This window comes from Carettochelys insculpta, chromosome 1 (genome assembly GCF_033958435.1).
Source record: "Carettochelys insculpta isolate YL-2023 chromosome 1, ASM3395843v1, whole genome shotgun sequence".
NCBI lineage: Eukaryota > Metazoa > Chordata > Testudines > Carettochelyidae > Carettochelys > Carettochelys insculpta.
Window position 1 is genome coordinate 222,633,299 of NC_134137.1, and position 13,818 is coordinate 222,647,116.

Sequence of the window (13,818 nt, forward strand, 5' to 3'; positions counted from 1 at the left end):
CATTACATTTTCTCAGAAAGGGAACAGAAAGGGTTAAATAAATTTAAATGTGAAAAGCTTAAAACTGTACTGGCAACCTTAATTCTGGCTTTTTCTAACTTTCCAATACTTGACTTCATAATTTTAATAATATCTTAATTAGTTTTCTGCATTTGTCATTTGCATTTTTTTTAAAGCAAGCTGAAAATAAACCCCAGAAAGTCCATCATGTAGCATGTTAATACAGACACAAGGGACATACATAGGACAGGAACCTTTAGATTAGCACATACAGATCTCCGCTTCTTGAGCTAACAGAGAAACTGATAGCAGCTTTAGGTTATCATCCCCTGAACCAGCACGGGAGGGCTAGAAGACACACACTTTGCTGATGTGTAAGAGAGAGACCTGACAGCAGAGGATTGGTGAGGCTCAGGAATCTTGGGTTCCAATCTAGGCACTGCAAAATGTGCACTCTAGTGCAGTGATTTTGAAACCTGTGATGGTTTCAATTACAGAGGGCCCCTTGGGACTGTCACCTGGTGTGCTGGTCATACCACTGAACCTGCCTACCTGCCCTCTAGGGTGCCACGCCACCATGTCCTGATACGTCAGAATCTTTGGTCTCCCCCAGCCAAGGTACAGAGTTGGGGAAACATCCTCTACTAGCAGAGCAACACAAGCACTAAACCAGTGCCTCCCTGGGAGGGTTCAGCTACAGTGACTTCTCAGCACCCAGATACACAGTCAGTGTGGACCAAACCTAGATAAATCCATCTTAGTCTGTGTAAAAGATGTTATACAGAGAAAGCTCATAAGATGAGTTCTCTGTCAGTAAGAGAGAGATATGCACAGCTGTGCCTACTCCCCTCCACATAACAATTATTTATACTGGGCTTGATAATAAACAAAAGTAGTTTTATTAAGTATAAAAAGTAGGATTTAAGTGACTGCAAGTGAAAACAGACAGCTCAAAGTGAATCACTAAACCAAAATAAACCAAACACGCCAGCTAATACATTAGGAAAGATTATTCAGATCATAAATCTCACCCCAGTCCTTATCTCAGATGCAACTCTTCACATGCCCTAACTCTAACCCAGTCTTGACCCCCCATTTAACCTCATTGGTTCCCGGTCTCCCTACCCTGAGCCTGGGTCCCTCTCCAGTCGCCTTGCCCAGCTAGTACCAGTCCCAGTTTTGATCTCCCCCTGAAGAAGTGAGGATGAAATCTTCAGAGGTTTCAGCTGCTGAACTCTAAGATGTCTCCACTCAGTACACACCAACCACGATTCTTTGAAAGGTTACAACTTGGCCCAATTTGGGTGGATTTTGATGAGGTCATGGAAGCCACCTCCATGACATGAAGACCAGCCTCTGTCAAATTCCAAGACCTTGCTCAAATGCATGGAGTATTAGAGCTGTTCAAAGGAAAGGTCTCAAGAATTTCTTCCCCTCCCACCTTATTCTTGGAAATGGCTGAATTATTTTGGCTTAAATTGTCCAGAACAATTCATCCTGGCACAGACATCCACAAATGGTTAACATGTGACAAATAACTATATTACTGAAAACAAGGTTTTTGTAATGGAGTTTTGGGCAAAGTGGCGATCTGTATCAGCCACACTTCTAACTCTAAATTGTGTGCATGCGTGCATGTGCGTATGTGCATGCATGTAGTATGCCTACATCAATTTGCGTCATCACAGAGTAGATAATGCTAATTCACACTACCAGTGAACTAGCATGACAAAGACACAAGAGGAAAAGGTTCAAGGAACATTCACTAGAGCAAAGGATTGGTTAGGTTAGATTCTCCCATGGCATAATTTCAGTCTGTGGCATTACACCAGTACTGCTCCATGGCTCAAGAGGAGCCCACATGAACTCTAGAGCTTCCTCCTCATTTACCATCATAGACTCCATGATGTTGGTGGTAGAAACGTGAAGAAAGGGAGTATCAGACTTTATAGGAAAGAGAAAACTATTAAACCACCATCTTAACAACAGAATGGGGTCTCTGTCACCATGAATTTTGGTGGATGTGAAATTTCAGTCATTTTACTTCAAGGGGAAACAATCATCATAACTGAATAACTCAAGAGGCCCACCTGTTTCCTAACTAAACAAAGAGCTAAACTAACATGATTTCTACCAGATAAAGCCAATGCAGCTTTCCTTGAATATCCACCTGCATTAATTTGAGTAGGGAACAGCATGTCCTGCTTGACTAAAATGCCTGCTGCAGCAGCCCCTCTGTTCTTCCATAAACACAAAGACTAATTGACTGCACTAGGAAGGAGAAAAAAAACCCTGTTCATTTGGTCATGTCCATAAAAAAGTCTTATCCTGAGCATACACCCAAACCTACACCACTGCGGCTAATGTATATATTACAAACATATACAGGTCTGGGATTTACAGTCAACAACAGCAACACAAACAACCACTGGGGAATGTATAAACACTTGGAGGAGCATAAACGTTCAGCCTGGCTGAACCACACACAGGATGTTTATTTATCTCAGTTGCATACAATCAATGGGAGAAGACATTCAAAACAACTTTTTAAACAAAGTGTCACTTTGTGTTAGTTTATGCCAGTGGGGCTTCTTCCAACTATTTGTGTCATAATAAGATGTGTATGTGTTAAGATATTTTTCTTCTTTTACTCCTGTCACGGCAACTGGGTACGAGTGAACAGAAGAGGAAAAGGGCTGCTAGTATAATAAAGTTACTGATCTAACACTCACATAAAATCTCTCCAGCCTAAAAGGAAGTTTTGAACATTCTTACCCTTAATGCACATTAGCAACTTACAATTGCCAGTGTGAGCACCCACCGTTTTTCTTTCATTAATGCCCATTTATCCTCACCCCCAATCTCAAGTAGCTCACTAAGCACACACTGCTCCTGCTAAGTAAAAGCAGTTAAAAGTGCTTTGCACCTGTGAATAAATACACACAACACAGTCCAAAAGCAGTTTTACAATGCTGACATTCTGCTAGTGAGACCTAAGACTCCAGCTCAGCCCAGAACCCACTTCTCTAACCACAGAAGGCCAAGGATTCTTTGTTTATGCTTCCTTAACTAGTTGTAACCCCTGAGGCCAGTACCAAGATAACTGAGTTTTATGCAATGGCAATGTGGAGGTGGAGTCAGGAGGGGTCAGGTGCCCCACCACAAACGTCATGGGTGGGAGGGGCAGGGGGCCAGGCAGCAGCAGGAAGGGAATTAGTGCGGGAGCCTGGTGCCTGCAGCAGGAATCTGGCTCTTCCTGCAGTCAGTGGCAGCGGTGAGTAAAGTAGAGCAACATGGCTCCAGCTCGCTCTGCTCCTCTGGCCACATTCCATGGGGGAGGGGCAGGACTGCCCCTGCACTCACTGTGGGGAGGGAAGCAACGCAGAATGAGCTGGGGCCGTATTGCTCCGTTTCCACCACTGCTGCTGGTGACTGTGGAGAGGGACGGATCCCTGCTGCCAGTCCCAGTCCTGCAGCCCTGCTAGTACCTCAGGCTGCACTGCTTGCGGGGGAAAGAGGCAGCGTGGAGCAAGGCTGGGGAAGAAGCAGGGCAAGGGCAGAGCAAAGCATAGGAGGGGCAGAATGAGGCAGGGTCTGCAGCAAAAGGGGTTCTTCCAGCCCAGGGATCTGCAACCAAAATAGAGAGGAGCCATTTTTTTCCAACTGGGTTACAAAACCAATACATCAAGAACCAAAATGCATGTGAACGAGACGGTCCTCAATAAACAATGTCAAACCGTACTTTGTGTCACCCCTACTTTAACAGCACAAACACAATGATTTGTATCAGTCAGAAAGTTAAGTTACCCCCCTCCCCACGCTTTAGCCTCCACCCAACAAACCTGCCCCCTAACCCAGGGTTTAACCCCTTCAGCCCCAAACCTGCCCCGCCCATCCCCAGACACTGCTCCTCTGCTGCCACTGCCACCGCCGCCACCTGCCTCTCCATGCATCTGTGCAGCTCCGGAAGGGTCAGGATTAGTCGGCCCCTCCCCAGCTCTCTGGCCGGCCGGCTTCCCCCATGTGGAGCAGCTCCCTGCCCTGACAGCTTCTTTTTCCAGGGCTCTCTGCCCTGCTGGCTTCCCCCCCACTGCAGTTGACTGCTCAACAGCTCTGGAGGCTGCTGCCACAAACAAAAAAACTCAATTCTGTTTTAACAGAGGCCATTGTTTAAATGGCAGCAGCCTCCGGAGCCGCAAATGGAGTCCATAGCTGCAGCGCTTGGAGACGCAAGTGGCTCCTTAAAGAGCTGCATACAGCTTTGGAGCCCAGGTTGCTGACTCCTGTCCCAGCCCTTCCTCAGGCTGAGGGGAGGGCAGGGTATATAGCCACCAAAGACTCCCCCCATCCATTGCCTCTGGTTTTATTTCTTTTAAATTTCTTTAGCACAATCTGAGCTGTTTGTGTGTTTTTATTGTGTATTTACTATAACTTCCTCCAGATCACAAGACCTGCTGTAATGCCATTGAATAATACAGATAATTACCCAACACACATTGACTGACACATTTCATTTTATCCAATGATTTCCAAGTGATCCAGCAGCAGAAAGTTAAGTCTCCTGAATTGCCATTCCCTACTCCCATCCCATGACATCAGTCAGAGTCACTACCCCTATTCTACAAATGAGGAAACTGAGGTAAAGAGAGAGGACATGACTAGTCCAAAGTCACAGAAAGAGTCCCTGTCAGAGCTGGAAATAAAAAACAAATCTCCTGGCTTCTAGCCCCCAACCTGAGTCAGAAAAGTGACCTTCTGAACTACTGGAATGCACCAGATATCCTGATCATGTCTCAGGCAGGTTTAGAACGTAATGTGCAGACATGGCAGTACATGAAATACACTAATGATGTCAAAGCACACAGCAACTCTTACCTGAGCAGCGGCGAAGACCATTCATAATATAACAAAACCTTTTACTATCTTCTTCAGAAGATCAATGATTAGTTTGCAAAGATCTGAGTGAAGAAAAAGGATACAGCTAAAGCATCAACCCTAACTTTTGAACTCACTCTTCTCCCATACAGCGTACACAGACAATCAACAATAGAAATATAAACAGATAATCCAGTATATATGACCACTTTCTTCTTAGAGTACAACACCCAATGAACATCTGCCTCCTCTGAAGCTGCACGATGCCAATGATTTCGCATGAGCAAATCAGGGTTTTTTTTTTCTATTGTGGTTCGCTACACACTCTCCCGTTGTGTCTCATCAAAGAACAGATAAAGGAGGAGTGGAGTGCACGTAGTCTCCAACGCTTGGGAGAACACAGCTGCCTGTAAATCTAAGTGAAGGTTAAACCTTTCTGACATGCTTAATATGGGATTCAAAGACAGTAGTGAACTGAGACGGCTGCTTCCTGACCAGCTTGACTTTACTTGAAGAGCCTCCAGAACTTACTAGTTATCACATCAGTTATCACAAGATTTTTCTGTTCTCCAGTGACTGGAATAGGTTTAATTTCTGTAGAAATCCAATCTTACTTGATTAAACATTTGCTAAATATGCCATAGGAAAATCCATCCAGAATCATGAAGGGAATTTTTGGCAGGGGTGAGTTTTGCCCTAAAGTAGATAGTGAAAAATCAAATTTTAAGGGCCACTGTTTTCCCAGACCAAGTATGTCAGTCTTATTATTCATAAAGATGGAAGCCAATTCCTAATCTAACTTCTATGCTAGCCCTGCTGCTTTGTCTCATGCAAGTAATGTGTACACAATTCAGTCAGTGTCATTACCCATATTTACACTTGATGGCTATATTGCTGTTCTCTACGTATCAATATGCTGAGCATTACGTAAGTCCTAGTGGGAATTGTATCTCTAAAACACAGTAGTACAAACTCCACTGAAAAGAAAGTCTTTCTATGTGAAGTTGCTGTAAATGCTTGTTTAATGCAAATAATACAAAAGCCACCTGAAGCAAGAGGCCCAAACAAGCACTCTGGTGACCACAATATGAAGTCAATTATGGTGCCTTTTTGGACGAGGAAGAAAGTTTTTCCCAGCTCTAAAAAGTATTCACTATCCACACAGGATGTTGAGCTATAGACACCTAGCAGGCCTCCTGAGGCAACGATCAGTATCACATCAGAGCAGAGTAACCATGTGTCTGTAACACACTGACAAGTTCAGTGGATTCATTTCACACCCACTGCACACAGATTTGCTTCCACAGCTGAGTTACGTTGGATGGAAGTAAACATTCACGGCTACTAGAATTCTCCCACCCGCTGCAGTCTGTTTTGGGTTGGCTAGTACAACTCAATATCAAATGTTTGTGGCAGGGGTTAGCATCATTCTTTTAGGACCACTTCACAATTTAAATATTAGAATACAGGTTGAAACTCTCTAGTCCAGCATCCTCGGGACCTGACCATTGCCAAGTGAGCAAATTTGCTGGACCATGGGAGGTCAATATTGTCTAGCAGCATTACCAAATGTTCCAATACTTACTGGGCTCTTAGAAGACATTTAGGGGTAAATTACAGCTAAATAATGTCACAGAACACTGAGAGCCAGGACTGTTGGCTGTAAACCAACTTTATGGGACCCTGGGAAACTTGGCACACCCGTGATAAGTGACAGCAATGAAGGGTCCTGTGGCACCTTATAGACTAACAGAAAAGTTCTGAGCGTGAGCTTTCGTGAGCACAGACTCACTTCATCAGATTGCCTGATGAAGTGAGTCTGTGCTCACGAAAGCTCCATCAGATTGCCTGATGAAGTGAGTCTGTGCTCACGAAAGCTCACACTCAGAACTTTTCTGTTAGTCTGTAAGGTGCCACAGGACCCTTCGTTGCTGTTACAGATCCAGACTAACATGGCTACCCCTCCAATACTTGACACCATAATAAGTGGTTGTCCGGCTAACTAAAATCATGCCCGATTACAGATGTTGCCAGAAAAGAGTTCCGGACTAGAGAGATTTAACCTGTATTTCCATTTTAATTCTTAGTAGTTTGAGGTTTGGCCTTTTTTTTTTTTTCCCAAAAAACAACACACGCAAAACTAATCTTAGGGAATAATATATGCTGCACTAAACTAATCCTGGCAGTAGCAAATAGACTGTGAGACTAACAGCTTTTGATATTACCTAGTGCTTATTATTGTTATTATTATTATTATTTCTTTTTAATTATGCAAAGTGCTAATCAGTTTGATTATGCACAGTGCTAATCAGGTTAATTATGCAAAGAGCTAATCAGTTGTTCTCTAAGCACATGAGGAGAGCAGAGGTGCTGGTGGTGAATGGCGCTCCTAGATGGAGAAAGTCACGGCAGTCATTCCTTATTAAGAGAGGGGCAGGTGAGATGACGGGGGGGGGGGTTGCCTCCTTTAAAAAACAAAGAGGGAAGGAAAGATCCCTGATGACGGTGGTTCTGGAATGGTAATATCTTCTCTCACAGCAAGGAAGATTTTAGGTTATTTGTACTGCCTGGTGTTGGACAATCATGTCATTGTTAGAGTTTGTGTGAACTGACTTGGACAAACAGAGTAAGAGAAGTACTGCAGCCGCTGTCACTTGTCAGGCAAATTTTGTTTCAAGGGCTGGAGTCCAAATGGCTGCCACTTTTGATAGGAAGGGATGTGCAATCAAGAAGGCTGAAAATATTAAGGGAGTCTGCCGTAATCTAACAAGGATGACCATCTTTGAGCTCTTGTACTTAGAATCCAGAAAATGAGTCTCAAGAGGTAGAGGGAACATAATATATGATCAACAAAGAAAAGTTTGTTAGGTGATTATCAGATGCGCAGTCAAAATGAATTTCATTAAGTAACCTATCGTCAAGTAGATATTCTTCAGCTAATCTTAAAAATGAACATAATGCCCTTCTCAGTCTGCAGTCATATGCTAGTTATACATTTGACAAAGCAGAATTTCTCTGAACCAGTAAGCTCTTCGCTGGTGCTCACAATATATTGTTGGTCCAACTTCAACATGTAGCGGTGCCTAATGATTAATTTCTATGTAGTATCTTATCTGAATGCATTTCACTGCTGGTGTATGGGGAACGGGAATTGGTTTTTTACTGATGGTCTCAAAACTGGCACAACCAGAGTGGAGAGTATTTGTTTCTGTCATGTTTTGTGAAATGCCTTGAAGATATTCTGGAAGCATTAAATCAAAAGACTACAGAGATAGAGCCTCTCTAATCTGAAACTCTCTTGTCTGGCAACATTTGTTATCCAGCATGATTTAGTTAGCTGGATGACCACTTATCATGGGTGTGGCCAAGTTTCCTGTGGTTCCATAAAGTTTGTTTGCAGCTGCCAGTCCTGGCTCTCAGTGTTCTTCGCCGTTATTTAGCTGTAATTTACCCCAAATGTCTTATAAGAGCCCAGTAAACAGTGGACGTCTTGGAAATGCTACTAAACAACACTTACTTCATGTGGGCTTGCAAATAGAGAAGTTACTCACCGTAGTAACGACGGTTCTTCGAGATGTGTCCCCATGGGTGCTCCACGATAGGTGTCGGGCTCGCCCCGGCGCCGCAGGTCAGATCTTTCCAGCAGTTTCTGCTGGACCGTGCATGCGCCGGCGTACGCCGCTCCCTTGCGCGCTCCCGGCCACGTGCGCGATCCGGTCCCCACCAGTTCCTTGACCAACCGCCTCAGATGCTCCTGAAAAACACTAAACAGAGATCCGAAGCGGGGACGATGGGCGGGTGGTGGAGCACCCATGGGGACACATCTCGAAGAACCACCATTACTACGGTGAGTAACTTCTCTTTCTTCCTCGAGTGTCCCCATGGGTGCTCCACGATAGGTGACTAACCAGCAGTAACCCAAGATAGGAGGTGGGTAATCGGTTTATGTGCAGCTTGTCCCCGAGAGGACTGCTGTCGAGAGACGGGTATCCTCTTGGAATACCCTGTGAAGGGCATAATGCTTGGCGAAGGTGTCATAGGATGACCAGGTCGCCGCTCTACAGATGTCTTTTAACGCGATGCCCTTGAAAAAGGCTGTTGATGCCGCCACCGCCCTAGTGGAGTGAGCCCTAGGAGGGGCCAGTAAAGGAGTCTTTCTAAGTTCATAGCACATTTTTATGCAGGATACGATGTGCTGTGAGATTCTCTGTGAAGAGAGACCTTCTCCTTTTGATTTGGGAGCGAGAGAGACTAGGAGTCTATCCGTTTTCCAGAAGGACTTAGTCTTGTCTATATAGAAAGCCAGCGCCCTCCTCACGTCCAGGAGGTGTAGGCGCGCCTCTTTGTTGGAGTTATGAGGCTTGGGATAAAACGAGGGTAAAACTATAGGTTCGTTAATATGAAACTCTGAAGAAACTTTGGGAACAAAGGCTGGATGCAGCCGTAAGGTTACCGCCTCCTTGGACAATACTGTGCAGGGTGGTGTTGCCATAACTGCCGCAAGCTCGCTCACCCTGCCAGCTGACGTGATTGCAAGAAGGAAGGTCGTCTTTATTGTAAGGAGACGGAGGGAAACCGTGGCTAAGGGTTCAAACGGTGGTCCCGTTAGCGCATTAAGCACCAGGTCCAAGCTCCACGAAGGTGGAAGCGGTTTCCGAGGGGGGTATAGGTTTACCAGCCCTTTGAGGAACCTGGTAACCATGGGATGGGCAAACACCGTGTGCCCTTCCTCTTCATGTCTGAAAGCCGATATAGCAGCAAGGTGGACCTTCAACGAGGATAGGGAGAGTCCGCCTCTCTTGAGGTCCAGTAAATACTCTAGTATTACGGGTATAGGCGCAGCAAGGGGGGCTAATTGCTTGGTAGAACACCATGCAGTGAATCGAGTCCATTTTTGCTTATAGGTCTTCCTGGTGGAAGTCCTCCTGCTACTTTCTAGGACTTGTTGCACTCCCTCCGTACACGTACTCTCTAGGGAGCTGAGCCATGGATTAACCATGCTTGCAGTCGCAGGCCTCGGGGGTGTGGATGCACTATGGACCCCTGGGCTTGCGTGAGCAGATCCAGCGCCACCGGGAGGGGCATCGGTGGATGGTCCGACATGCGCAGGAGTAAGGGGAACTATTGCTGTCGATCCCATGTTGGGACTACTAGGATCATTCGGGCTCTCTCTCTCCTGGCTTTCTGCAAGACTTTGTGGATAAGCACTGTGGGAGGAAATGCGTAGAGCAGGGGGCCCCTCCACGAGATCGCGAATGCGTCCCCCAGAGACCCCCATCCCAGTCCTGCCCTGGAGCAGTATTGTGGGCACTTCTTGTGTTGAGTGGCAAACAGGTCTATCTGGGGAAATCCCCATGCGTGAAAAATCGGTCGTAGCAGATCGGAACGGATCTGCCACTCGTGTGTGAGTGCGAAGCGCCTGCTCAGCTGGTCTGCCTTCACATTGTGAGCGCCTGGTAAATACGAGGCTTTCAAGCCTATACTGTTGGTGATGCACCAGTTCCACAATCAGACTGCTTCCGCACATAAGGCACGGGACCGAGCTCCTCCTTGCCAATTTATATAAAACATGGTGGAGGTATTGTCTGTACTGATCCCGACTACTTTGCCTTGTATATGGTCTCGAAAGTGTTTGCAGGCATTGAACAGTGCTCTGAGCTCCAGTATATTTATGTGCAGTGACTGTTCCGTGGAGGACCACAGTCCTTGCATCACCTTTTCGCCCATGTGTGCTCCCCGCCCTATGTGGGAGGCATCGGTAGTGAGAAAAACAGATATTTGTGGTTGGTGAAAGGGCACCCCTGTTAGCATGTTCTTGGGGTTCACCCACCATTGCAGGGATCTGCGCACCTCTGTCATGGGCGACACCACCCTGTGGACGGTGTGTGCTGCCGGTTTGTAGACGCTCGCCAGCCAGTGCTGCATGCTGCACATATGCAATCAGGCATTCTGTACCACAAACGTTGCTGCTGCCATGTGGCCCAGCAGCTGTAAGCATGTCAGAACCGGCACCGTAGGGCTGAAGGTGATGACTTGCACGAGGGAACCAATGGCGCAAAAGCAGGCATCTGGTAGATAAACCCTTGCTGTGATGGAATTTATACGTGCCCCTATGAACTCTATGTCCTGTGCGGGGTCTATCTTTGATTTTGCCAGATTGATGACCAGGCCCAGCGAAGAGAACGTGTCTGCTGTGACGCGTATCATGCGAAGTACCTCCTCCTTCGAGGCCCCTTTCAGTAGGCAGTTGTCCAGATATGGGAATATAAACACCCCCTGTCTGTGCAGGTAGGCTGACACCACTGCCAAGCTCTTGGTGAAGACTCTGGGGGCTGAGGAGAGGCCGAACGGCAGAACCTTGTACTGAAAATATTCTTTGCCTACCATAAACCGGAGAAAACACCTGTGAGCCGGGTGAATAGTTATGTGGAAATATGCATCTTGTAAGTTGAGGGCTGCGAACCAATCTCCATCGTCCAATGCCGTAAGTATAGAGGCGACTGTGATCATCCGAAAGCGTTGCTTGCGCAAGTACCGGTTGAGGCCTCGAAGATCTAGGCTGGGCCTCCAGCCTCCTGTCTTTTTCTCTGTGAGGAAGTATCTTGAGTAGAACCCTTTCCCTCGGAGTTGCTCCGGCACTCTTTCCACTGCCCCATAAGCATAAGATGGTCTACCTCCTGCTTGAGTCTCGCTTCGTGGGAGGCGTCCTTTAGGTGGGGTCTGGGTGGAGGTCGTGGCGGTGGGAGCAACTGGAAGGGAATCGCGTAACCCGTGGCTATGATCTCCAGTACCCATTTGTCTGTGGTGATCTTTTGCCACTGGTCGTAGAATGGTCGGAGGCGATGGTGGAATAGTAGCTTCAGATGACATTGCGCGATGGTGGTGATAGTGCAGCCCTCGATCTGTGTGTCAAACTTGTGGCCTTTGGCCCCGCCCCGAGGACGCACGGCTCTGTTGAGAACGTCACCTGGGAGTTCTGTACTGTTGGTGCTGTTGATGTCACCCTTCCTCATAGCCCCTGTGGTACTGGGGACCCTGTGGTTGATACTGGTATTGTCTTTGTTGGGGTAATACTTTTTCTTTCTGTATGGAGGGGTGTAAATCCCCAAGGTCCTGAGAGTAGCTCTTGAGTCTTTACTGGAATGAAGGACCGAGTCGGTTGATTCAGCAAACAGCTTCTGCGTGTCAAAGGGGAGATCAACGATCTTCGCCTGCAGATCCCTCGGGATACCCAATGTCTGGAGCCAGAACTCCCTGCGCATGACCACTGCTGTAGCTGTTGAGTGTGCTGCCGTATCCGCTACGTCTAGGGCGATCTGAACTCCTGTCCTCGAGGCTGCGTAGCCTTCCTGCACGATAGCCTTGAGCACCGGCTTCTTGTCCTCTGGAAGTGAGTCCATGAGGGAAGTCAGCCTGGAGTAGTTGTCGAAATTATGGTTCGCTAGATGCACTGCGTAATTCGCCATTCTCAACAGTACGGTAGAGGAGCAGCAGACCTTTCTGCCGAACAACTCTAGTTTCTTGGCATCTTTGTCTGTTCCCCCTGTCTTGTACTGAGAAGTTTTCGACCTCTGTTGAGACGATTCCACCACCAGAGAATTTGGTTGCGGGTGGCTGAACAGGAACTCCATGCCCTTCGCTGGGACGAAGTACTTCTTATCTGCTCTCTTGTTTATAGGCGGAGTGGACGCAGGGGTCTGCCATATTGTGGTGGCGGACTCCATGATTGCTTCATCAAGCGGAATAGCTATTTTGGAAGAGGCCGGAGGTCTCAGGTTTTTAAGGAGCTTATGGTGTTTCTCCTGCACCTCTGTTGTTTGGATGCCTTGCGTGAAGGCTACCCTTTTAAACAGCTCTTGGAACTGTTTGAGATCGTCCGGAGGATGGACGTCCCCTGGGGCCGTGGCCTCGTCAGGGGAAGATAGCGAGGAACCGCTAGGGTAAGCCTCTCTGGACCCCTCTGGGTCCTGCTGATGGTGATACATCCTCTTGCTAGATACTTGCGAGGGAAAAACTCGGGGTTCCAGAATCAACTCCCCCTGAGATATCTGTGTTTCCGTCCCTGTCCGCGATTGCCCTCCGGCATATTGAACCGTCTGGGGGGAATCTGTCCCTGGGAGTATAACTATGGTGTCTATGCCCTGCGTGATAGGAGCGACCATGGCAACACGGGCACTGTTCCGGAGATGGAGACCTGGACCACTCTGGAGGCGCATACCCCTGCGTCTGGGGGAGCGAGATTGTCTGGGTGATTGAGATAATGGAGAGACTGATTTGTGACAGTACTCCAGGGGTTCAAAGCCCAGGAAAGGCGATGGTGGTCCGAGCCATGGTGATGCTGGGCTGTAGGAACGGGGATGGGGGCTCAGGGTATAATGGAGGTGACCCCTGCTGCCTCGTTGGAGTCCGCAGCATAAGTGGAGGGCTTAGAGCGAGTAGCCCTGCAGCCCTGTCTGGAGAAGGGCTGCGGTGCTGGGTTTTCTGTGCTGCCTTTCCCCTCCCCTGTGGGGCTGGCTCCGCCCCTTTCCGCGTCGGGGATCTCAGCCCCGCTGTCTGTGCTGCACTTGGCACGCTCCGCTGCGGTGCCACGTGGGTGGTCTCCCCCGGTGCCTGCAGGCCGCGTGCCTGCAAGCTCTGCACTGCCGGTTCTCCGGGGGTCAGTGCCGCTAGCTGCGGTGCCGCCGGTTCTGGCGCTTGCCTGGCCGCCGCCCTGCCCGCGGTGCAGGGCGGCTGTTTGATTATCGGAGGCTCAGACTCTGCCATGTGCGTCTTCGTGCCGCCGCCGCTCAGCTGTGACTGCGGCTGGGGGCTATGCGCTCCACCCGTCCCGCTCGCTGTGGCTGCCGGCAGGGATTGGGTTGGTGAAAGCTTCCTCCGTTTTTGCGCTGATGGGGTTAGGGAAGCAGCTTTCCTTTTATGGGCCCCTGCGGGTCCCTCCTGCTG

The 13,818-nt window shown here is 48.0% G+C and overlaps 1 protein-coding gene across 14 annotated transcripts in view; it reads right to left on the minus strand.

The window, feature by feature from the left end:
• The window catches only part of ZBTB20 (zinc finger and BTB domain containing 20), a 750,151-nt gene that overhangs the window by 548,110 nt on the left and 188,223 nt on the right, over window positions 1-13,818 (minus strand). For 2 of the 14 annotated variants that reach the window (XM_075000311.1, XM_075000240.1), the window contains exon 4: window positions 4,876-4,958. The exons of the other annotated variants lie outside the window; for them this stretch is intronic. The gene's annotated coding sequence lies outside the window, so the exon portion shown is untranslated. The remainder of the gene's footprint in view (window positions 1-4,875; window positions 4,959-13,818) is intronic. 14 annotated transcript variants of the gene reach the window in all.